Source organism: Triticum urartu, chromosome 3A, assembly GCF_056163025.1.
Source record: "Triticum urartu cultivar PI428250 chromosome 3A, HENAU_Tu73, whole genome shotgun sequence".
In the NCBI taxonomy this organism is placed as follows: domain Eukaryota; kingdom Viridiplantae; phylum Streptophyta; class Magnoliopsida; order Poales; family Poaceae; genus Triticum; species Triticum urartu.
In genome coordinates, this window is record NC_141875.1 from 730,369,947 (window position 1) to 730,396,969 (window position 27,023).

The 27,023-nt window shown below is 49.5% G+C and overlaps 1 pseudogene; it reads right to left on the reverse strand.

The window, feature by feature from the left end:
* Positions 1 to 1,609: 1,609 nt before the first annotated feature.
* Positions 1,610 to 23,086, reverse strand: LOC147982338 (uncharacterized; annotated as a pseudogene).
* Between the last annotated feature and the right edge of the window lie 3,937 nt (positions 23,087 to 27,023).

Sequence of the window (27,023 nt, forward strand, 5' to 3'; positions counted from 1 at the left end):
ATCCCGAGCAGGTGGCCTTCATGCGTGATCAGGTCGGCATCGACCTGGACGGCTTCCCCCTCGACCACGAGTTCCCAGAGGACTATGGGCTAGAGGAAGAGGACGAGTGCGACATCGAAGTGGAGCCTTTCTTCGAGGACGAGCTCGCCAACCAAACCGCCGGTCCTAAGCCGAAGCGCAAGAGCAAGCGCACGAAGGCGTACACAGCTACCGAGGACAAGCTTCTTTGCGAGTGTTGGCGAGACATTGGACAAGACCCAAAGACGGGCGCCGAGCAAAAGCATTCGACCTTTTGGACTCGTGTGCACCGCGAGTTTCATGAGCTCAAGAAGTTTCCACCTTACCAATTTGTGAGCACGCGCGGGTGGGTCTCCATTTCCAAGTGGTGGAGGGTGATCCAACAAGAGTGCAACAAGTTTTGCGCCACCCTTGAGAGCGTCAAGGCCCTCCCCGTGAGCGGCATCGGCGTGCAAGACATGGTATGATAGCAAGCAAGCCGCCCTCTTTTGTGCCATCAAGATCATTCTTTTACGTCTTCATTTGCTATCACTTGCCCATATGCTTGCATGGAAACATTTTGTAGGCATTTCAAGCTTTGGAGGCATTCGAGGTTCAACACAATGGCAAGTGCTTCAACCTATCCCATTGCTATCGGGTCATCAAGGACGAAGTGAAGTTCAAGGCACAATATGCCGCGCTCAAGGCACGTGGGGGGAAGGGCACCGTGGAGGATGTTGGGGAGGGCGAGCCAGCGCGGCCGCGGGGGAAGACAAACTCAAAGAAGGAGGACAAGCGAGATGCGGCCACCAACGCCTTGATCGCAAGCGTGGACGGCATGATGAATAAGAAGGACTCAAGGGAGGAGGAGCGCCGGCGTTTCATGGCGGAGCAAATGGATACTTTCATGGAGATCCAAAGAAGGAGGCTTGATCTTGACGCCGAGAAGCAAGCCAAGATGTTCGAGCTCGAGGCGGAGAAGCAAGCCAAGATGCTAGAGATCGAGGCCGCCAACGCCAAGACAAAGGCGAAAGAAGTGGCTCTTGCAAGCATGATGACCGGGGTGGAGATCATGAAGGTGGATCTCAACACCTTGTCGCCAAGGAAGAGGCCGTGGTTCGAGAAGATACAAGCCGGCATGCTCAAGTTCGAGGACGAGTGATCTATGGCGTCGAGGGCCATCTTTTTGTATGCCGGCAGGTGTGCCGGCATGACCACGGGAGCCGCGATGGCGTGGTCAAACTCAAGTCCCACCTTTTTTTGTGTGATGGCATGTGTGCCGGCCGGCTGGCGAGTGCGCCAGCATGAACTGTGGTATTTTCTGAAGCCGGCATTGTATGCCGGCGCTGGCATTGGTGCCGGCATGAGACATGGCCGCTGGCATGATCGGCCACGGGCCTTTTTTATTTAAAAGTTGAATGCGGATATGAAATGGATCGGCGCGTTGGGCGCATTGCCGACCCAAATGCAAAAGTGGGCTGACGCCCGACGGGCGGCCGACGCAAACGGATAAAAAACGGACAAATGCTGGCCGTTTGGGTCGTCCCATTGAAGTTGCTCTAAGATAGCTCCTCAAACGGTATACTTGACAGTATTGGCTAAACACAGGCAGTCAACAAGAGTATGGGGCATGGCACCAAGCCACCCCAGCGTCTGCTAGCACGTCCCACGCATCCCAACCTGAGATGATATTTAAAAACTCCCTCTCGCCAAAGTCAAAGCTCAAGTAGATTGTGTCAGCACTAATCGTGCCGGAGGGGAAAACATCCACAGACACCGACAAAGAGCCGTCCGTACCCATGAACAGCGCACGCCCTGTGCCGCCGCCCAAGCTCTTGACTCGGAATAGCCCCTCAGTGTCCAAATCCACTCGATATGTGTCGTACCTCTCCCTCCAAATACTACTCCCGGACGGCGGCGTCAGGCTTTTGACGGTGGATCAGCAATAGCTCCCCACAATTGTTCACCAGGTGCATGCAATCCTGAAATGGCCGGGCAGTCATATTCAGGTTGGCATCCACCATCAACCGAGGTGGCTCATCTGCACCCATTTCCAACACCATGACGCCTTTTACGGTAACACAATAGAAGCGGCCTGCCAACATCACGGGTGCTGTACCCAGAGAATAACCGTCGTAGTAGGCCGGCGTCCAGTGGCCGTCGCCGGGCTTGGCCGTGCCAAGCATGCCGAGCCGATTGAAGCTGAGCACCACTGTTGAATCATCACCAGCGATGCCGGTGCCCCAGGCCGTGCACTGTCTATAGATGTCGAAAAAATAATGGAAAAGACCTACTCCGGGAGGCAGCAGCGTGGTGATCGGCGGGAGATCTGCAATGAGATGGCCGGTGAGCGGATTGAGCAGGCGGACGTGAGTGCACTCAGGCCTTTGGAGCAGAACGAGGAGGCCCTCGGCCGTGACCGCCAGCACGTCGTGGTCCAGGAGCTCGGGGATGTCGACCTGGATGCACTCGCCGGTGGAGGTGTTGAGGAAGGAGCGACGGCTGGGGGTGGCGTGTTCCTCCCGAAGCATCGTCCACCGCCAGGGGTGGAACCGGCGGTCCATCACGCCGTGCGTTCCTGGATCGAGGGAGCACTGCCGCCAGGGGCAGCACACGGCACGGAAACGGACGAAATCAGCGACGTCGTAGGACAGGACGCGGTCGGCGATGATCCCCGCCCGCCTAGTCCCGAGATCCGGCCATCAGATTCAGATCCGGATGCTTGCCGTACCGGCGGTGGAGGAGGAGCTAGGCAGGCAGCGGCTTGCACACCAAGAGGAGGAGTGGGGAAGGGGGTGGAGATCTGCGTAGTAGCAGCTGTTGTTGTCGAGATCCGCCGGCGGTGGTTCAGCGGCCGGGAGGAGGAAGCACGCCCCGGCCCATACCCATCCAATTCCGCCGCCGGCAGCAGATGCAGGTGAGTGTTGTGTGTTTCAGACCGTCCGGGTCCCGAGTCGTGATTGAAGTCGTATTGTTGTCATGTACTCCGTGTAGTACTATTTTCTTTCAGGGATACTTTCGTTTAGTACATGACACTGTTGATAGTACAAATTTTTTTTTTTTTGTGACGGAGTGTACCACTGTGTGTTTTTTCTTTAGGAGAAACAACACACTATTCCATTTGTTCCTAAATATTTGTCTTTCTAGAGATTTCGACAAATGACTACATACGAAGCAAAATAAACGAATGTACACTCTAAAATATGTATATATACAATTCATATGTGATACTCCATTTGAAATTTCTAAAAAGACAAATATTTAGGAACGGAGGGAGTACTTGATTACTCAGATAGTAAACATAGCTTACATGCAACACTCGCGGGAAGAGTCCCCAAGAAAACCAATAATGCACAAGGGAATAAGATGAAGGAGCTGTGCACAAACCCAGGGCCCGAGAGACGCCATCGTGGGCAAGCCTCTTTGAGAGCCAAAAAAACGCCGGCAGAACTGAAACTTTGTGGCGCGTCGGCTGATGAAGCTATGTACCGAGGGTAGGGTCATGGATCTGTTCAGCATACCCTCCCCGAGGACATCTTTTACAAAGAATCAAAAGCAGCCGAAGAGAAAATATCATCCACTCGACCATGAAGATGTGCTTACTCGACTTCCTTGAAGACACTCGACCACCTTGAAGACACTCGACCACCAGAAGACGAGAAGCCCTCCACTCTGCAACGGTCGCGACTTAAACCATAGCATTATGGGCATTTATAACACTTTATTATAGACGTTACCAGTAACGCCCCACCTTTATGAACATTGAACCCTGTGTAACAGAGGGGAGCTGGGGTCTTGGCGCACTCTATATAAGCCACCCCCTTCCTCTGGGACAGGGGTTCGCACTTTGGTAAACACACACACACACACGTATAATCCAGTCGACCGCCTCAGGGCACCGAGACGTAGGGCTGTTACTTCCTTCGAGAAGGGCCTGAACTCGTAAAACTCGTGTATACAACTACTCCATAGCTAGGATCTTGCCTCCTCATACCTACCCCCCATTCTACTATCAGTCTTAGATCCACGACAGTTGGCGCCCACCGTGAGGCAGGTGTCTTAGCGACTTATTGGAGAAGTTGCAATTTTTCCGATCCCCATCATCATTGTTCCAGGCGGAGGTTTGGCTGAGGGCCGCGAGATCCGTCTCGGCGCGCTCGTTTTTGTCAACGACGACTCCGCTTGGCTTCAAGAGGCACCACTCGATGTCGATGCGCTCCCCGCCCGCGGGGCGACGCACTTTCACGCGTGCGTCCGCGGCGTCCTCCTGCGGCAACCGTCGACCCAGTAGCAGTCGACTCCTACGGGTTTCCACCTCCCTGTGACCCGCCAGAACAAGCGCACCGGCCGGTCGAGGGTTCAACGGTGGGTGAAGCATGCGGTGGCACGCCAGTCGGCCACCCCTCAAGTCGCGGCGCTCGAGCCCGACGAGTGTCTCTATGGCCTGTTCGATCTGTCGATTGGCTCCGTAGAGACCGCATCCGAGTGCGGCAGCAATGACTCGGCAGCGGAAGTCCTGATGGTTAATGGACCACGCGGTCCTCCTTGCTTCGATCGTGAAGACGGAGGTGATGGGAACGGCGATCCGTCGTGCGTTCACGAGGAGTACCGCCCCGAGCCTCTCTCCTCACAACAGAGAGAAGAACTTCGTCGCCGGAACATGGATGCCCTGCATACTCCTATAGTTGGAGAAACGCCCGAGGCCCAGGCCTTGGAACAGGCTCGCTTGGCCAATCTGGCTGAGCGCACTCGGCTGGAGAACCTACAGCGCGCACTCAATGATCGCGCTCGTCAACGTGCTCCTGAGTCCAGCCGACGCCAACTTTTTCCACCTCCGGCTCAGGTATACCGAACAACGATCCAAAACCTAGCAGCTGCGGCCCGGATAGCAGAGTCGATTCAACCTTCCCAGTCAGAAGCTGGCCGAGGTCTGGCGCAGATCAGGGCCTTGCTCCGGGCAGCAGGAGAGCAGAATACGGCCGTGTCTCAGTCGCGGGATAGGATCCATAGCAGATCTGTAGTCGCAGATACGGTCCAGTCGGCCCATAGCCCGAGATCGCCCCCGGGGCGTGAGGGACGTGGAGAGCGGCGTGATCAGTACAGAAACCAGGAGCAGTATGATCGTCGAGCCGATCGCGATGGTCGCCGTCGAGTGCCCACGCCTCCTCCAAGGAGTGGGTCGTACGTGTCGCGGCCACATGAAGACAGGCGCCCTAACAGCGTCGGAAGAGGTATTCCAGTCGACCCCAGGGAGTCAGGCTTTGATGCGAGATCTATTCTCGTACAAGGCTTGGTCGACAGAAACAGAGCTCACCGAGATGGCCATGACAGAGGCCCGCAAACCAGCAACAGGGTGCATGTCTCCGGCCCAGAGTGCTTCAGCAGAGCTATCAGAGCTGCAGTGATCCCCCCCAACTTCAGGTTGGCGACTGGAGCCAGTAAGTTCACCGGAGAGTCCAAGCCTGACACCTGGCTCGAAGACTACCGAGTGGCTGTCCAGATTGGTGGCGGCAATGATGAGGTGGCCATGAAACACCTTCCTCTGATGTTGGAGGGCTCGACTAGGGCGTGGCTGAATCAGTTGGCGCCTGGCAGCATCTATACTTGGGAAGATCTCACCCGAGTGTTTGTCAGAACGTTTGAGGGTATTTGCAAGCGGCGAGCAGGTTTGACAGAATTACAGTGTTGCGTCCATAAACCGAATGAAACTTTGAGAGATTATATCCAAAGGTGGATCACCCTGCACCACATGGTGGAAGATGTGTCTGATCATCAGGCAATTTGTGCTTTCAAGGAAGGCGTCAGGTACCGAGAGTTGAATCTGAAATTCGGTCGGACAGGAAACATGACTTTGACTCGGATGATGGAAATCGCCACCAAGTATGCCAATGGTGAAGAGGAGGAGCGACTGCGGAGCGGCAAGCACAAAGCAGTCGCCCACGAAGCCGGAGGAGGAAACTCCAGTTGGAAACAAAAACGCAAGGCCGAACCAGCTGCTCCGGGTGAGGCCTTGGTTGTGGTTCAAGGAAAGTTCAAGGGGAAACCCAAAGGGCCGTGGAACCCCAAGAAAGTAAAAGATCAAGATGGAAATGACGTGTTGGATCTGCCGTGCCATATCCACACCAAAAAAGACGAAGAAGGTAATTTCATTTACCCGAAGCATACCACTCGACAGTGTCGGCTCCTGATCCAGCAGTTCCGAGAGAAACAGCCCAAGGAAAAGGAGAAGGAGGCAGACAAGGCTGAGAGTGAAGGGGAAGATGATGATGGTTATCCTCACGTGAATTCCACTCTGATGATTTTTGCTTATGTTGAAAATAAGAGTCGATTGAAAGTCATCAACAGAGAAGTGAACATGGTCGCTCCGGCGACACCCAATTACTTGAAATGGTCGCAGACTGCCATTACGTTCGACCAGTCTGATCACCCAGCGCACATCGCCACCCCTAGGAGGCAAGCGCTGGTGGTCGACCCGGTGGTCGAAGGCACTCGACCGACAAAGGTCCTGATGGATGGTGGCAGTGGCCTGAACATTCTGTATGCAGAAACGTTGAAAGGAATGGGCATTCCGATGTCCAGACTCAGTGAAAGCCACATGAGTTTCCATGGGGTCATCCCAGGCAGGAAGGTTGCGTCCCTCGGTCAGATTGCACTCGACGTGGTTTTCGGTGATGCCAAAAATTACCGCAAAGAAAAGTTGACGTTTGAAGTCGTGGATTTTCAGAGTGCGTATCATGCAATTCTGGGCAGGCCAGCTTATGCACGATTCATGGATCGACCTTGTTACGTGTACCTCAAACTGAAGATGCCTGGTCCCAGAGGAGTGATCACTATCTCTCGTAATTGGAAAAAGGCGGAAGAGTGTTTCCAAAAGGGCTCAAAGATCGCCGATGCCCATATGGCCGTGGCAAAATTGCAAGAATACCAGAAAAATGCAGACCTAAGTGACTTGTTGCGAGCCAAGAAGCCAGCCACGGATTCAGCATTCCAGTCGTCTGGCGATACGAAGTCTGTTCACATTCACCCGACGGACCCCAATGCAGCTCCGACCCACATTTCGACCACACTCGACTCCAAATAGGAAGAATCGCTCATACAGTTCCTCCGTGAGAACTGGGACATCTTTGCATGGAAGCCTTCTGACATGCCAGGTGTTCCCAGGGGACTGGCTGAGCATCGTTTGCGAGTCGACCCGAAAGTGAAACCAGTCAAAGAGCATCTTCGACGGTTCGTCGTCCAGAAAAGAAAAGCAATCGGCGAAGAGATGGCTCGGCTTTTGGCAGCTGAGTTTATCCGAGAGATTTACCACTCTGAGTGGTTAGCCAATGTTGTCATGGTCCCAAAGAAAGATGACTCACTCCGCATGTGCATCGATTTCAAGCATATCAATCGGGCCTGCCCGAAAGATCACTTCCCTCTCCCTCGCATCGATCAGATAGTCGACTCGACTGCTAGGTGCGAGCATTTGTCCTTTTTGGATGCCTACTCCGGGTACCACCAGATCCGTCTGTACGGACCCGATGAAATAAAGACAGCTTTTATCACCCCGTTCGGGTGCTTCTGTTATGTCACAATGCCATTTGGCTTGAAGAACGCCGGAGCCACATTTATGCGAATGATTCAGAAGTGCCTGCTCACTCAGATTAGTCGGAATGTGGAAGCATACATGGATGACATTGTGGTCAAGTCACGTAAAGGTTCTGACCTGCTGACCGACCTCGCCGAAACCTTTGCTAACCTCAGAAGGTATGATATCAAGCTCAATCCATCAAAGTGCGTGTTTGGAGTTCCAGGCGGAAAGTTACTCGGTTTTCTTGTTTCTGAACGAGGAATCGATGCTAACCCAGAGAAAGTAGGCGCTATACTTCGGATGAAACACCCTGTCCGTGTGCATGATGTCTAGAAGCTTACTGGTTGCTTGGCCGCCCTAAGTCGATTCATTTCTCGCCTCGGTGAAAAGGCCCTGCCTCTTTAGCGACTGATGAAGAAATCAGATGCGTTCGAGTGGACTCCAGAAGCAGATACAACATTTGCAGAGCTAAAAGCCCTGCTTTCCACCCAGCCGGTGCTTGCTGCTCCAATCAGCAAAGAGCCTCTTTTGCTTTATATAGCAGCCACTGGACAAGTCGTAAGTATAGTACTTACGGTCGAGCGGGAAGAAGAAGGAAAAGCGTACAAAGTTCAACGCCCAGTTTATTATATTTATGAAGTCCTGACCCTGTCAAAGCAGAGATATCCTCACTATCAGAAGCTTGTCTATGGAATTTACATGACCACGAAGAAGGTTGCACACTACTTCTCAGATCACTTTGTTACAGTCGTCAGCGACGCTCCATTGTCAGGGATTCTGCACAACAGGGATGCAACTGGTCGAGTGGTAAAATGGGTGATTGAACTCCTTTCCTTGGATATCAAGTTTGAGGCAAAGAAAGCTATCAAGTCCCAAGCAATAGCAGATTTCCTCGCCGAGTGGATTGAACCGCAACTGCCGACTCAAGTTCACTCGGAGCATTGGACCATGTTCTTTGACGAATCCAAGATGTTGAACGGTTCTGGTGCTGGAGTGGTTCTGGTATCCCCGCGAGGAGACAAGCTCAGATATGTCCTCCAGATTCACTTTGATTCCTCCAACAATGAAGCAGAGTATGAAGCACTCCTGTATGGGTTGTGCATGGCCATCTCACTCGGCGTCCGTCGCCTCATGGTCTATGGCGACTCAGATTTGGTAGTTAATCAAGTGATGAAGGAGTGGGACATCAGAAGCCCAGCCATGGCTGGTTACTGCAACGCGGCGAGAAAGCTTGAGAAGAAGTTCGAGGGGTTAGAAGTCCACCACATCCCCCGATTGAAAAATCAAGCAGCCGATGAATTGGCAAAGATAGGTTACAAGAGAGAGGCCATTCCCAGCAATGTGTTATTGGAGCATATTCACGCGCCGACAGTTCAGGAAGACCCTTTCATTGAAGAGCCCCCACAAACCAAGAGCGCCACGGATCCGACTGAAGTCGAGGTCCCAGCTGTGGTCGACCTAATCATGGAGGTTCTGGCCATTACTCCCGACTGGACGGTGCCCTACATTGCGTACATCCTCAGGAAAGAGCTCCCAGAGGATGAAGAAGAAGCTCGACAGATCGTCTGCCGATCTAAAGCTTTTACTGTGATAAGAGGGCAGCTGTGGGTCGGCGGGCAGAGGAAGAGCGGCGTGGGGTCTGCTCCTCCGGGTGGTGGCGCGTGGGCGCGGGCGGCGGGATCGGCTTGAGCTAGGTGGCAGCGGCGGCGAAGAGTGGATCTGAATCGGGGGAGAGGGGTCTGACGGGAGGAGTGGAGTTAGGGTTTGGGCTGCGGGTGGGTGGATGGATGGATGGATGGATGGATGTGTGCCATGTCATCAATCCATGGCACAAACATCTCCACCAATGACAATTAAGCTTATGCAAATGTGTTTTTTCTTTTTGTTTCTCTTTTTTGTTTCACCTATGTGAAGAACCTATCAACTATTAGTTAAAAAATTGGACCGCAACAATTTTAAAAAATATTATGCCATATTTAATGCATAATTAACCAAATGGTTGGGTGTCAAAAGCTTTTATCCACCTCTCGTGGAAAAGACAAATTTCTGCCGATTCAGTTGGAAGCGGGTCAAATTTGAACTGCAGCTGTCTCATAGTTTGCTATTTATTTTTCCCAAAAATCTATTTTAGGTACAAAAGTATCTATTTAATCAGAGAAACACAAAAAGTTTTCCAAGATTCAACTACTAGCTAGGAACGATCATGCCCGCCGTTTTGACCACATTTTGAAACGGGCATAAAAAATTTAAAAAAATCAAAAAATTGGGAAACCTTCGCATTGTGTCATTATATGTGGCCAAGTTCCTAGGAAAAATAATAAACTTGTAATATGGCAATTATTTTAAAAAAGTGTTCTCAGAAACGAGCTATCACGTGTGGAGATCAATGGCTTTCAAGCCAAATGATCAATCTTATGGCCACATCCATGGCATAGTTTGTTCAAATGATCTCATATTGTGCACAAGGGTGCATATTGGAATGGCAAACAATGTTGCCTAAGGAAGTTGTCACTTTCTTTGGACGAAAAAACCATTTTCCATTTTTCGAGTGCCCGAAAGGAGGTTTTTTTGTGAAGGAACTACCAAATAATTGTTGCAAAATTGTACCAAATCATTTTTATAAAATACTAGGCCATATTTAATGCACAATTGACAAAATAGTTGGGTGTAAAAAGTTTTCATCCACCTCTCGTGAAAAAGACAAATTTCCGCCGATTCAGCTGGAAGCGGGTCAAATTTGACCTGTAGCTACCTTCTAGTTTGCTCTTTATTTTTTTCAAAAATCATTTCTAGGTACATAAGTATCTATTTAATCATAGAAACACCAAAAAAATTCCAAGATTCAACCACTAGCTAGGAACGGTCATTCCCGCCGTTTTGACCGCATTTTGAAACGGGCATAAAAAATTCAAAAAAAATCAAAAAATTGGGAAACCTTCGCATTGTATCATTATATGTGGACAAGTTCCTAGGAAAAATAATAAACTTGTAATACGGCAATTATTTTAAAAAAGTGTTCTCAGAAACGAGCTATCACGTGTGGAGATCAATGGCTTTCAAGCCAAATGATCAATCTTATGGCCACATCCATGGCATAGTTTGTTCAAATGATCTCATATTGTGCACAAGGGTGCATATTGGAATGGCAAATAATGTTGCCCAAGGAAGTTTTCATTTTCGTTGGACTAAAAAACCATTTTCCATTTTTCGAGTGCCCGAAGGAGGTTTTTTTGTGAAGGAACTACCAAATAATTGTTGCAAAATTGGACCAAATCATTTTTCTAAAATACTAGGCCATATTTAATGCACAATTGACAAAATGGTTGGGTGTAAATTTTTTGATCCACCTCTCGTGAAAAAGACAAATTTCCAGCGATTCAACTGGAAGCGGGTCAAATTTGAACTGCAGCTGCCTCATAGTTTGCTATTTATTTTTTCCAAAAATCATTTCTAGTTACATAAGGTCCTATTTAATCATAAATACATGGTTTGGTGGCGATATGTCGAGGTTTGGGCGGTGGCCGAGGGCCCCAACTCTAGAGCGCGTAAACTCGCATGCCCGTCGCGTGGTCACCGCGTGACCGTAATGTTGCCATGTGTTCTGGGCGGCCTAGGCATGTCTAGTGGGTTGGGCACTCCCCAGGTTGGTGCTAGGAAGAAAATTACAACATAAGATTCTCACGAGGAGACCGATCGATGCTCAAACATGAATTAGCAGCCAAGTGTTTGATTTGCGGTACGGGAAATGCACATGGCCAATGGGCGTGAGTTTTGGCTGAGGATGATCATCTACTAAGGAGAATGTCTTCACAAATTTTTAGCTCAAAAGGAGGAACCTAGGTGGTACTTTCTTTGCAAAGTACCACGCTGGACAAAAATATGAATGTTGAAGCTGGGCTCAAAAGAATGAATGGAGTGAGCTGAAATTTTGTGGAGGATGGTTATTTGGGCATAGGAAAGAATTGTAGAAAATTGATACCATTTGGACATGCGAAAGTAGTAGTTCCTTCAAAATGCTCTTCTATGGACAGAAACTTGGGAAAACTAGTGAGAGAGATTGGATGAATGAAATGAGCTCAAAATTGGTGTAGGTAAGTTACTTTGGTATGGTCATGCGCTGGTCAATTTTCAGATCATTTGGGTAAGCCTAGCTAGTACTTACTTCACAAAGCTTCTCTCGAGGCAGAAACTTTGGAAATTTCCCGAGAAAGATTTACTAGGAAAATTAAGCTGAATATTACCATGTGGCAATGATTTGGGTATGGAAGAGTGCCCGAAAAGTTTGAGGGTAATAGGAGGGTTCTATATAACACTTGCTTTGCAACGTGCCAATTTGGCCATAAAATATAAATTGAACCTGGGCTCACATAGATGATTTGACTGAGATGCAATTTGGAGGAGGGTGATAATTTGGGCATATGAAGGAACTGTATACATTTCATGTCATTTAGAGATATAAAAAAGGTACTTCCTTCACAATGCTTCTAAGTGGATAAAAACTTTGAAAATTTGCCGAGGAAGATTTTCTAGGCAAATGGAGCTGAATTTTGTCATGCGGTAATGATTTGGATAGGAAAGAGTGCCCAAAAATTCCGAGGGCAATCAAGAATAAATAAATAGCACTTCCTTCATAAAGTGTTGTTGTGAACAGAATAGGAAAATGAATATTGTTGAATTAGTTTTGAACTAGGCAAGGAAGGATTTTTACATATTTGATGAAGATATGCCCCAAAGAATTTATGAGATTTTTTTGGGAATTTTGGGAATGATAGAAATATAGGTTGCTTCACAACCTAGGGCAAAAACTGCCACATGGACATGACACATAGGCAAAACTGATGAGATGGCGCCTAGTCATCACAACCCACCACAAATCTACAAGGCTATGACCATCTATATTGGTCATTAACAACTAGAAATAAGGCAGCGGACTAGCACTGTTTGCTTTGTGACCATTTCGTGTGAGGAAATTACGACCTTTCTGACCAAAATGGTCGCAATGGTTTAGGGTTTGGAGCCCCCTGAAGAGATTTTGACCAATTGGTCTAAAATGGTCATAAATTTATGACCAATTCTTCGAGGGTCACTGACAGAAGGTCATAAGTTGACATATTTCTTGTAGTGAGTGTGGCTGGAGTCGGTCAGAAGTGCATAACACCAGAAGAAGGTCGAATGATCCTCAATGACATCCACTCGGGGACCTGTGGTCACCATGCGTCCTCTCGGGCCATCGTGGCTAAAGCATACCGAGTTGGATTCTATTGGCCACGAGCAAATGAGATGGCGAAAGATATAGTCGACAGATGTGAAGGCTGTCAATTTTACTCTGATATGTCTCACAAGCCAGCGTCAGCCCTGAAGACCACCCCCCTCGTCTGGCCCTTTACTGTTTGGGGACTGGATATGGTTGGACCGCTGAGGACCGGCAGAAGCGGCTTCACTCACGTGCTCATTGCAGTTGACAAGTTTACCAAATGGATCGAAGCCAAACCCATCAAGAACCTCGACGCTAGCACCGCTGTCAGTTTTATCAGAGAATTGACGTTCCGATATGGAGTCCCACACAGCATCATCACGGACAACGGATCGAACTTCGATTCCGATGAGTTCAGAATTTTCTGTGCCTCTCAGGGCACTCGAGTCGACTATGCTTCTGTTGCTCACCCGCAGTCGGATGGACAAGCAGAAAGAGCCAATGGCCTAATTCTCAAAGGACTGAAGCCCCGACTGATGCGTGATCTCAAACACGCAGCAGGTGCTTGGGTTGATGAACTACCGTCAGTTCTGTGGGGTTTAAGGACAACTCCTAATTGATCGACTGGAAGAACTCCTTTCTTCTTAGTCTATGGAGCCGAAGCTGTTCTGCCAAGTGACTTGCTCCACAACGCACCCTGAGTTGAACTCTTCTCCGAAGCAGAAGCAGAGCAGGCCCGGCAAGATTCACTCTATCTCTTAGAGGAGGAAAGAGAGATGGCCTTGATCTGCTCGACCATTTATCAGCAAGATTTGCATCGATTCCACGCCAGGAATGTGAGGGGTCGGGCCTTTCAAGAAGGAGACTTGGTTCTTCGAGTGGATCAGCAGAAACCACACAAGCTCGCTCCAACTTGGGAAGGCCCCTTCATCGTCACCAAAGTTCTCCACAACGGAGCATACCATCTTTACAGTATCGGGCATCAGAAAGACGGGCCACGGGCTTGGAACGCAGAGCTGCTCCGCCCCTTTTATACTTAAACACTCGTTCGAATAAAATGTAATAAGCAACACCTTTTGTAATTCGTTTATCAAAGACAAGAGCTTATGGTTCTCTCATTCGGTTGTGTTGTTCTTATTTACTACTAAAATCCCCCAGTGGGTGGGCTTAGTCGCGAATCCGTTCCGCCTAAGTTCGAAGAAATCCTACCGAGTGAAGAGTAATCCTTCCACTCGGGGGCTTAGCTGTAGTCGATCACTCTCCTAAGTTCTCTCACTAAGACGCTTAATGGCAGTCCAGCACTCGCCTAAGTTTGGAAAAATCCTACCTAGTGGAGAGCAATCCTCCCACTCGGGGGCTTAGCTGCAGTCGAGCACTCGCCTAAGTTCTCTCACTAAGAGGCTTAACGGCAGTCGAGCACTCGCCTAAGTTTGAAAAAATCCTACCGAGTGGAGAGCAGTCCTCCCACTCGGGGGCTTAGCTGCAGTCGAGCATTCGCGTAAGTTCTCTCACTAAGAGGCTTAACGGTAGTCCAGCACTCGCCTAAGTTTGAAAAAATCCTACCGAGTGGAGAGCAGTCCTCCCACTCGGGGGCTTAGCTGCAGTCGAGCACTCGCCTAAGTTCTCTCAATAAGAGGCTTAACGGCAGTCCATCACTCGCCTAACTTTGAAAAAATCCTACCGAGTGGAGAGCAGTCCTCCCACTCAGGGGGCTTAGCTGCAGTCGAGCACTCGCCTAGGTTCTCTCACTAAGAGGCTTAACGGCAGTCCAGCACTCGCCTAAGTTTGAAAAAATCATACCGAGTGAAGAGCAATCCTTCCACTCGGGGGCTTAGCTGCAGTCGAGCACTCGCCTAAGGTCTCTCACTAAGACGCTTAACGGCAGTCCAACACTCGCCTAAGTTTGGAAAAATCCTACCGAGTGGAGAGCAGTCCTCCCACTCGGGGGCTTAGCTGCAGTCGAGCACTCGCCTAAGTGCTCTCACTAAGAGGCTTAACGGCAGTCCAGCACTCGCCTAAGTTTGAAAAAATCCTATCGAGCGGAGAGCAGTCCTCCCACTCGGGGGCTTAGCTGCAGTCGAGCACTCGCCTAAGTTCTCTCAATAAGAGGCTTAACGGCAGTCCAGCACTCGCCTAAGTTTGAAAAAATCCTACCGAGTGGAGAGCAGCCCGCCCACTCGGGGGCTTAGCTACAGTCGAGCACTCGCCTAAGTTCTCTCACTAAGAGGCTTAACGGCAGTCCAGCACTCGCCTAAGTTTGGAAAAATCCTACCGAGTGGAGAGCAATCCTCCCACTCGGGGGCTTAGCTGTAGTCCAGTACTCGCCTAAGTCTGAGACCCATCCCTATCTGCAAGGACGACGAGGTGCAGGTCGACTGCCACCTTCTCCTTCGGAGCTGCGTCACTAATACAACGTCCGCTCCATCCCTATCCGCAAGGACGACGAGGTGCAGGTCGACCACCACCTTCTCCTTCGGAGCTGTGGCACAAATACAACGTCCACTCCATCCCTATCCGCAAGGACGAAGAGGTGCAGCAAGCAAAGTCCATCCGAAGGCAAACACAAGCACATTCAGAGATAAACCAAATTCAGATAAATACTAAAAGGTTCCAAGCAGCAAATCAAAAGTACTCGGGCACCAAGCCCGAAGGAGTTTAACGGTTACAGAAACCACTCGGCATTCCGAGGCAAATTTAAAGCGTATCCAAGTTTCATAAGATTGTTCACTCAGCCAGAGGAGGACTGGCAGGCTCCACGAATGAGTCCAGATCGATCCCATCAGCGATCCGAGTGGCGGCAGCAATGAAAGTCTCCATGAAGGACTGGAAGTCGTGCTTTTTGGTGTTAGCGACTTTGATCGCAGCCAACTTGTCTTCACGAACCTCCTTGCAATGGACTCGCACCAGGGACAGCGCCACGTCAGCACCACACCGGGCGGAGGATTTCTTCCATTCTTGCACTCGGTCAGGGATCTCGTTCAGTCGAGTCATCAGAGATTCCAGATCATTCTGAAGCGTCGCCTTCGGCCAAAGCGTCGAGTCGATTCGAGAGACAACCTCCTTCACGCGTGCGAGGTAGCTTGTGGCGCTGGCGATACGGGACTCCAGTCGGAGCACGTTCATTGCAGTTTCGTCGCAGACCGGGGAAGCGATAGGGTCCAAACCCGTCTCAACCCTCCCAGTTTCTTCGTCAAAGTCTTGACAAAGTTCTGCAGCCAAAAGTCAGTTCAATCAACCGAGCAAAATCCGATCGCAAACATCAACATAGTCGGATTAAAAGAAATACCTCCCAGCACGAGATAAAGCTTCTTGGCGAGGGTCATCAGATAAGCTTCTGTGTCATTCCTCTTGCGGATCGCAGACTCCAACTTTTCGTTCAGGGCGACCTTATCCTTCTTCAGGCTGGTCACTTCGCGGTTAGCTTGATTAAGACAAGATGTCAGTCCAGTCACCTCTCCTTCAAGCGTTCCGACTGAAGCTAGCTTCTTCTCTGCGAGAGCGGTTTTGTCTTGGGATGCTTTTTGCGCGGCGGCGAGGTCCGAATCCTTCTTGTCCAGAGCCAACTTCATTTTCTCAGCAAAATAAATAATCGAATCAAAAAAGAGATCAAAGAGATATATTGAAATTCATTCAGCAATCAGTTACCTTCCATACCAGCGGCCTCGTCTTGAGGTTTTTTTTAGATTTTGCTGAGCCAATTCCAAGTCTAAGTTGAGTTGCCTCTGCTTCTCTTCGAGTTCGGCAAACTTGGAGATAAGAGTACAAGACTTCTGCAAGAGGCAAGAGACAGGTCAATCGATAGGTTCGAAAGCAGTTCATTTCCGAATGAATAAAACCTAAAGAAGTGGACAACAAGCTGTTCAGACCCTAGTCGACTGCCAGCAGTTGACCGCGGTCTCGGGGACTACACCCAGTGGGTGCACTTGGCGTGCCCCCACCGGTTCTGATCCCACTCGCCCGGCCCGCCGGAGTCGAGTGCAAGGAGTAAAGAGAGAGAGAGAGAGAGAGAGAGAGAAAGGACAATTGCGCCGTCAAAAAAAGAAGAACTCAGACCACAGTCGACTGCCAGTAGTCGACCGCGGTCTCGGGGACTACACCCAGTGGGTGCACTTAGTGTGCCCCCACCGGTTCTGATCCCACTCGCCCAGACCGAGTGGAAGAGCGAAACTACCAAAAACGACAACAACACCCAGTGGGTGCTCTAATTCAACGCGAACAACAGGAGATTATGCAGAAGAAGATTTTTCGAGAAAAAAAATAGTCGGAAAGTCTACTCACCTCGACATTGGCCCGAAGAGCGGCACTAGCATCATAGGCAGCCTGACTGCTCTCGTGCACTATCTTCACCCGCTCCATCATCATATCAGCCTGTCGGATGGCTTCCGCAGCTGCTTCCGACTGGTTGTCTGGGACGGGGTAGCTGGTGAAAAAATGTGCAGACGACCCAGGTGCAGCTGCTTGATGCTCCGTGGTGTGGAGTTGGATAGTTGAAGGAACCACAGGCGTGGTCGACCGCGTGGGGTGCCCACTCGGCAAGGGTGCAGCGAATGTCACAGCGGCCCTGCCCGCATCTTCAGCTTGACAGACGGGAGGCATTGCAGTTGGTTCCTGCCGAGCCACCCTGCCAGCTGTTACCTTCTTGCTTTTCCTAGGCTTAGGAGCCACATCTTCGTCGTCGTCCGGAAGGTCAATGATGTTGGGTGGAGCTGCAAGATAGAACATTCGACTCCAAGTGAACCACTCGACCCTAAAAGGATCAAGAATCGAAATCGCAAGAGTTCATACCTGGGTTAGAGGTCACCACATCCTCCATTTCCTCGGCCCGGTACTAGTATGAAGAGGTCCCTAACGTAGCAGCACTGCAAAGGCCCGCATTCAATCGGTTACACCCAGTTAATTGAATCCACATAAAGGACAAGTCAGATGGTTACCCGGAGATAGTAGGAACGGTCACTTTGATCCGAGGCAAAGCTTTGGGTGGTTTGGAAGAGATGGCTTTCGGCACTTTTGGCGCTGGAAGCGGTGCGACCTTGGATTTCTTTGGAGGCTTCTCAGTCGGCGTCGGGGAAGACGTCCTGGGGCGCTTCGAGAATTGCCCGATCGGCGCAGCCACCAAGTCCGGAGCGCGTGCCTGGTCATGAGTGTGCTTGGACCTCCTCTCCCTGCGAGGAGGCGAGTCGACTTCTTCCTCATCGGTCGATTCATCGCTCTCCTCATCCTCCTCGGCTTCTGAATGCTCCTCGCCGCTCTCGCCCCCGCTCCCTTCTTCTTCAGCGCCGGGGTCCTGCACTCCGTTGGGCATCGAGTACATTTCAATGAGGGCCTGAAAGGATGACAATCAAAAGACATTCAGTCGACCACAAACGGGACATCACGTGGTGAATCGGAAAGATACTTGATAAAACAGAAATATACCTGCTCCAGCTGGCGCGAGTTGTCGAATGGAATCACCCTCCTGGATCCCCGAGGGTTGTCTTTGTTGCCAGTGATTCCCCTCAACCAGTTCTCCATGGTATCCTCACTGACCTCCTCCGGGTGGATCCGAGTGGTATCTTCGAGCCCAGAGTACACCCACATCGGATGATCGCGCGCCTGAAGAGGTTGGATGGGTCGATCGAGAAAGACCTCCAGCAGATCCATCCCGGTCACTACGTCGCGGATAAGCTGGATGACCCATTAGACCAGCTCCTTGACCTGTGCCTTCTCTTCTGGAACTACCTTCAGGGGAGAAGGCTTTTCCACTCGAGCCAAGGAGAAAGGAGGAAGTCCAGTCGACTGGCCAGAGGTTGGCTTGTCCTTGCAGTAAAACCAAGTCAACTGCCAGCCCCGGACCGAGTCAGGAAGGATCATCGCTGGGAAAGTACTCTTGCTCCTCATCTGGATCCCCAGACCACCGCACATCTGGATCACCCGCGTCCTCTCGTCACTCAACTTGGCCTTTTTGACCGACTAGGAACGTCAAGCGAAGATGTGTTTGAAAAGCCCCCAGTGCGGTCGACAGCCCAAGAAGTTTTCGCACATGGACACGAAAGCGGCCAGATAGACTATGGTGTTCGGAGTGAAATGGTGGAGCTTAGCCCCAAAGAAGTTCAAAAACCCCCGGAAGAAAGGGTGGGGAGGCAGCGAGAATCCGCGATCTACGTGGGTTGCTAGGAGGACACACTCACCCTCTCTAGGCTGCCGCTCAGTTTCGTCCCCCGGGAGCCGAGCCGACTTGTGGGGGATCAATCCCCCCTCCACCAAGTCGTCGAGGTCATCCTGCGTGATCGCCGAGCGAATCCAGTCGCCCTGGATCCAGCCCGCCGGCAGGCCGGACCTTGACGAGGATCCGCCCCGGCTAGTCCGCTTGCCCTTCGCCTTCGCGGTCGCCTTCTTCGCGCGTTCCAGCGCCACCGTCTTATCCTTCCCCATGGTGGCAGATCGAGCTCGAGCGGAGGTCCGGCGACGAGGCGGAAGCGAGAGTGGCGGAGAGATCGGGAGAAAGAGAAGAGAGAATGGTGGCGTGCGGAGCAGAGGCCTGGCCCGAGACCTTTTATAAGACCTTCCGCCGAGTGGCTGATTAGTGGACCCAAGCGATCTAAACAAATCCCGCAACAGTCGCGCGCGCAGTACGTGGCGAAAAAGGTGGCGCGGGGATCGAGGAGACTTACCTAATCCGTCCCGATGACCTTGTTTCCTCCCGTCTGGCGCGCTTCCCAAAATTCGGATCCCGCGAGATCCATGGAGAGCAGAAGAACCTGTCAGACTGAAGACAAACACCCTCTACATCATCATTCGGAATTCAACCATGAAAGTTCACTCGACAACAACCAAGAATGGACCAAGGCGACTGAGAAAGGAGTCGACGTCGTCTCCTCAACTCATTGTTTCAGGACAAGGCATATTCATAGCACAAAGAGTGGGTCGGAAGTGTTCTCAACCCCTTCCTCATTCGAACCCTGATCCATTCGGGGGATAATGATGAAGCTATGTACCTAGGGTAGGGTCATGGACCTGTCCAGCATACCCTCACCGAGGACATCTTTTACAAAGAATCAGAAGCAGTCGAAGAGAAAATATCATCCACTCGACCACCTTGAAGACACTCGGCCACCAGAAGACGAGAAGCCCTCCACTCTGCAACGGTTGCGACTTAAACCATAGCATTATGGGCATTTATAACACTTTATTGTAGACGTTACCAGTAACGCCCCACCTTTATGAACATTGAACCCTGTGTAACGGAGGGGAGCTGGGGTCCTGGCGCACTCTACATAAGCCACCCCCCTCCTCTGGGACAGGGGTTCGCACTTTGGTAAACACAGACACACACACGTATAATCCAGTCGACCGCCTCAGGGCACCGAGACGTAGGGCTGTTACTTCCTCCGAGAAGGGCCTGAACTCGTAAAACTCGTGTGTACAACTACTTCATAGCTAGGATCTTGCCTCCTCATACCTACCCCCCATTCTACTGTCAGTCTTAGATCCACGACATCGGCCGAAGGTCTTCTCACGCTCGCCGGTCCATGACTCTGATGTCTCCCTCAGACCACATTAGCGGAAAGCGCCGAATCCACGAACCGCAAACCCCGAACCTAGCATTGCACGCCGGCCCAAACACCCAAACTGGGTCTCCCACACCCAATGCCGGCGCGGGAGCAAACGCCGACGCGACAAGGACAAGAGCAGAGAATAAAATTCACCACTGGTGGCACCACCGAGGACGCCGCCACCTCCAGCACGACCTCCCCGGCACACTCCTCCCACACCCTATGTACCCAGAGATCCCGGGTTCCCAGCCCATCCTACTATTGTAGCGGCTAGCGGAGGAGAAGGGAATCCCTGGAACGAGGACACATAGAGGGAAAATGAGATCACCTCTTGGCCATGCTAGTATGAGTTGTTCGCAGTGTAGCACTGTCAATAGTATTGTTTCTGTCAACAAGTTTCCATGGTTGTTTTTTAAGGCTTTGCAATTAGCATCATCTTTTATGGCTCAACATATTTCACTGGGATAGCTCATTTGATTATATGCAGTTATGGATATACTTTGATAGCAAGTGTTATTTTTTTTATGTGCATTTACCAATGCATGTCCTCTGTTGGTATGAGCTTCAGCATTATAAACGTTTATTGAGATATTCTGCTTAATAAACATATTGTTTCCTTTCATTCAGTTTAATGACCAGTATTAACGGCAAGTTACATTAGGAAGTGCATATACATGTTGCATTTTTCATTGCTTCTGTATAAATGAGCATTCTTTCACTACAGGGTTTATCTGTTGCTGCAGATATTTTATTCAGACATTTCTTGCAGCTGTTACATTTTGCTGAATAAATGTTGCTTATTATTTGAAGGATCCTGGTCTCCCACCTATTTTGAAAGAAGAACCACCGTTTTTGTTGTTACACGTTACGATGTAATAATGAATAAACTGACATTTTATCTCTTATTGTATGGCCCTGTTTACTAGTCCCCAACCAAATTTTTGGCATTCCAGAATACAAATCCCCCATAGAACCCCGCTGGGTTCTGTAATTTAGACGAGCGCACGGCTAGCTACTAAAGTGATCATCGGTTAGTCGCTGATGATTGGGTGCAGAGAGTTAGGGAGAGAGAAGAGTAAGCATGTGGCACGACAGAGCTTAAGAGAGCAGAGCTCGAGCTAGTGACTGTCAGTGGGCCAAAATATCCACTACTGCGGGAATGCCTAGTAATTCGGGCGCAAAAAGCATAACAGTGGCGGGCCAACTCTCGGGGGCGCCCGCCACTGACCTGCCGCCATTGCTATCACATCATTAGTGACGGACGCATGCCCGCCATTAATTATATACTTACCTCTGGCGGGCATCCACTTGCACTCACCACAATTATCTTATGACAACCAAAACAAACAATGCCATGTCAGCATTTTGTGGTGCAGTTACAACTTCTTTCAGTTTAGCAATAATATCAGTACCCTAAAGTCATAAAAAGCACACTTCACATACACACTTCAGTTCAACCACTCTGTAATGTTCAATACTTTTTTTCGCGAATACGCCAAGCTTGCGTATATTTTCATTGATAGAAGAAGTTGAAGTGAGAACATAGAGGGGGGAGGGGTACATCACATGACACAACCAAAGATGGCGTAAACATAGCGCCCAAAGCAGAGAGACATGGGCTGCTCGGCCCAAAAAAAGCTACAACACAGTGCTAAACTATCCTATCCAAGCGAAACAACCCAACCAAGAAGATGCCTCAAAACTCAGAATCCAGTACCAAACACGCCATGAGCAAATAAGACGACGCCATTACGTCGTCGTCGTCCGGTCCGAGGAACTGCACCTGGGGTTTCCCCCAGTGCTCGAGTAGGGGAACGGTGTAAAGGCCGTGGCAGCGGCTCCAGGAAGGGAACGGCACCCATAGGTGTCGCCGCTGCGAACATCAGCAAGCCAAGCAGGGATTTTGCCCTGGACGATGTCCGAACAATCCCAAGGTCGTGGGATAGGATCCAAATATGAGAACATGTCATAAGCTGGGGCTACCATCGCTAGAAGGGGAGCCAAGCCCACTGCCAAAGTGGCATCAGGAGCCACCAGAAGCGCGAGCATTGGATCTGGCGAAGGTGGGGCGACGCAAGGTGTAGCGTTCGGGGCTGGAGAGGTCATAACAAGGCGTAGAGAACCATCACATGGGAGGCGACAGCATCTGGCACGTCGATGAGCCAAGATCTGGAAAAACGCAGATCTGGACCGACAAGGCCGCAGCTGCCGAAACACCGACGCCCGATGAGCCCCGGAAGCCGGAAAGAGCGCAGCTTCAAGAGCGCCAGGGTCGGAGCCGCCAAAACATCGACGAACACAAAAATCCGGAAAGAGCGCAGCTTCTAGGGGGTCGGGGTCGAAGCTGCTACGAGAGGAACGCCGGTAAGCTGGACACCGGAAAACGCAGGCCCACGCCTACCAGGCCGCAACAGCGACGACTAGATCCACCGTGTGCAGGCCGTCGCGTCGTCGAAGATGAGGAGATCCGCACCACCACCAAGCAGAGCGGTTGCAGGCCCACGTGGGGCCCAGATTGGGCCCGCCTGCAGCACCAACGCATGGAGCATCCACAGGCGCACCTCGCATGGCCACGACCGTGCCAGTCGTGCCAGAGAAGGAAGACGCAGCACGCCAACGCAGCGGGCGCCGGGTCCCTCCGTCGTGGCCCCCATGGCCAAAACCGCCACTCTCGTGCGCGTAGCCAGGGAAGGAGGATGCCGCGGGGGACATGAGAGCTGGCCAGAGAGGGGAAGCGCCGCGGCGAGAGAAGAAGCCCCGCCGCGGAATCACACCGCGCCGCCGGGAGGCCATGGCCCCGCATCTTGACGCCACAGAAGCAAGAACGCCCCGCCGCCACCATCCTTGGGGCCGCGCAGACTTCGCCGGCGTCCCCTCCAGCCGCGGCGACACGAGGGGCCGCAGATCTAGGGGCGGCTGGTGGCGAGGCTAGGGTTCCCCCCGAGTCGACTGGGTGGCGGCGCGGGAGGGGGAGGGGGGGGGGGGGTAGTTACTTACACAACATAATAAGTGTGTGCAACACATATATGTTCAATAAAGTGCTAGCTAGAACCATACAAGTACTTATATGATATTCGGTTCACCACCGAAACATGCGTAATATGGTGACTGTGGGACATCGTACCACAAATATATTGTGTTGCCACGTTGGGCCTCCTCAAATTCTTCACAGAAATAGTAAGAACGTATTTCCAGCTTGCGTCCCTAATTATGTGGCAATCTGAATCCAACCTGGAACACTAAAATATGTTCTTCTTGCCTTATTGGTGACACTGAGGGTTACGGGTATGCCATTTTTTAACATCTTCGTATCAAACTGAACTATGCCCTCCACATTGATGGGCAGGTTGGCCACACGCATGAACTTGGCCCTTCCCCAACAAGGGATATGTTGAGCATGATAAAAAAACAGAAATTAGACAATTCTGGGCGCAACTTTATATACATTTCAAAACAATAAGCTATAGCACTAATTGAATGAAAATATACCGCCCATTGCATAAAGTAATCCTAAAGATCTACACAGACTTCATTGCAAGTGAGGTGAACCTTGTGACATGCACCTAGTCTCATGTCGCCATGCCAGTGGCAATCTTGGTTCATTGCCCACATTCATGATATGGAATAAGCGGTCAAACTTATGGATGGACGTAAAATTGGGCGTGACTTGTGCCAAAAATGAAAACATTGAGTGTTAGAAATGTTGCGAAAATAAATAAAAGTTAATCAAATTTTCCAATATTTTCGACACTCTTTTGAAGCCATGTACGGTTTGAGCACTCGACATAAATATGTATGTGAATACTCAATGTGGATGAGAGATTAATATAATAAAAGGCTACCAACTATATAAATATATTAAACATCAACTAATCTTAAAGAGTATGGATGGACGAAAAATCTAGGCATGACTTGTGCTAAAAAAATGTAAACATCGAGTGTCAGAAATTTTGCGAAACGGAAATTAATCAATGTTTCACCATAATTTCAACACTCTTTTGAAGCCCTGCATAGTTTGAGCGCTCCAAATAAATATGCATGTGAGACTCCGTATGGATAAGAGACAACTTGAATAAAAGGCTACAAAATATTTAAAAATATGAAACATCAACCAATATTAAAGAGTATAGATCGGATGGACAAAAAATGTGGCATGAGACGTGCTAACAAATGTAAACATTGACTGTCAGAATTTGCAAAACAGAAAATAATTTTGACACTCTTTTGAAGCCCTGCATAGTTTAAGCACTCCAAAAAATAGGATATGTGCTTTTCCCCTAAGGACAACAGCTCTAATCTAAATATTTGATTGATTGGATGTTAAAAACAAAAGTACATATGTTTAGAAGCTTCTGTATGACAGATGTAATTACGGAACATATGAATTATGAAGAATGTTGTCATACACTGTTAAGTTAGTATAGGCACAATAGTCCAATCAATCCTCCAAAAATAACCATCACACGGACAAGAGCATAAGACGTTAAGAATTGGTTAACCTTTCTCTCATAAATCATATATGAAGAAAATCTATTTGAGGTAAGGTCGTAAGGAGGACATCACAAGTTTATTCCTCTCCGAATGATTCAGTTTGATAGTTTTATGAAAGAGAGTCTACTTTGTAGAGTTCATAATATTTTTTGCATGTCAAGGACATGCACAACATAGATAGTTAGGGTGCTATTTACTAGAATAGAACTATTTTTACATAGAGCTAGGTAGAAAATATGAATGTCATGTAGCATCCTAGCTTGTTTCATTAGGTATACGCAGTCAGCTACAATTTGATGACTAGACCTGTGAACAATGATACTAGGTGCTGGACAAGGATAGGTCATGGAGAGTAGGAGGATTCAATGAGGTAGAAAGTGCAGAATGTCAAAGTATTAGATATATAGTTGTGGTGTTCGTCACACATGTCAACGTGTGAATGGAAAATGCATATGGAGGAGCAGAGATATAGGTGTTGGTTGTGAAAAGGTCTATCCAACAGGATGGTCGTGAGGCATCATGATCTCTGATATGTAGTCAACATAAGTGATGTTGTTAAGTAGGAGTTCCTTTTATGTGTGGCACATAATAAGAGAGTTATTTTTTACTTTCATTTAGATCAGTATTTAGTGTGTGATGGCGTTGAGCGGAAGTCTAGGAAGTTGGAAGCACAAAACAAGAGTGAAGTAGAAAACAATTTTGCTAGAAAATTGACTATGACGTAGCAGACAGTACATCACAACACTACATCGCCAACAGATAGGTTGGAAGGGAAAATAGCGCTTCAGCAAACAGTCGGTCGGCAAAGACTATTATCGACTGGCCCCGTTTGTTTGGGAAAGTCGAGATGCGAAAACCTTTCCAGGCCGACATACCTTTGCCAACTGACTATTTGACGGCTATTGGAAAAGTCTTGGTCGACGGTCATCCTTTCCCGACTGACATTTTATGCCAACAGACTGTCCGACGGTATTTTCATGCCGACCAACTTTGCGTGGGCATTCCCGAGCCTTTCAAGACCAACTGCCTGAAGGTGTTTGTTTCGCCGACTGAATTGCCGCTAACACTTCCCTGAGCCTTTCCCGACCAATTGTCTGACGCGTCATCTAAATAAGACAATATAGTTGTAGCTTGAGTCATGTGGAGTCTTAGAGTAGCAACGAACTCATAATAAGATCTTAGTTTCAATATAATGTGGTTCGACGCACGGTCAAATTCAATATGATGGAGAATATTCGTCAAGGGATCTTGTTTAGTTCTATGACTGTAATACTGTACTATTCTTGGTTGCGTCTATCTTAACTGAAAAGTTTTTTTTTGACGAGACATGTTACTGCCCATTATTTGGGTCATGCATTGTGCATCACAACTTCACGCTTTGCTTTTTGTGGAATCTAGGGATGGCACCCCACATGTTCCCGCTTGAATTTGGTGGAATTATTTCATTGAGATTTGGTTTTATGAAAACATTATTGTTGAGACTAACAACATGAAAACTTAAACTTACATATCGGTTATAGCATTGAATTATAGTATAGTTGTGGAATATTTATTGAACGTTTGTAGGGCATCCTAAAAAACAACTGTGTTGTGGGAGTGGTCGAGGACATACTTAAGGAGGGTATCCTCAACCTCGGGGTCATTCTTGAAGTCAGCGTTCTCGAACGTGTCCCGATGATCCCACTCCTCCTTGATGAGAGTCAGTCTCCTCCTGTGTGGCCTCCTCATTCAATCTGTCATGCCTCCTCCTCTATGATCAGTGGCATCTAATCTAATCTTAGGCAACGCGGCATGCTGAGGACCAGAAGAGGTGTACCTAGTGAAGGAAGGGGGGATGCAGAGATGGTAAGTGGATCTATGGATAGGGATGGGGAGGCATTGGCCTCTTTACATCCATAGACAATGGATGGCGGGAAATGGCACATCACTAGTAGAAAAAGGACCTAATGTGAGATACATTAGTCCCGGTTCGATTTTGGCCCGATACTAATGGCAGCATTAGTGCCAGTTCGAACGGCTATGCATTAATGCTGGTTCGTGTTGAACCTTTAGGACCGGTTCGTGCCACGAACCGGTGCTAAAGGGGTGGTGGCAGGCTGGCGTCAGGCCGGGGCCCCATGATCACCTTTAGTACCGGTACGTGGAACAAACCGGTACTAAAGGGCTAACCTTTAGAACCGGTTCGTGCCATGAACCGGGACTAAAGGGGTCTGACCTATAGTCCCGGTTGGAGACACAA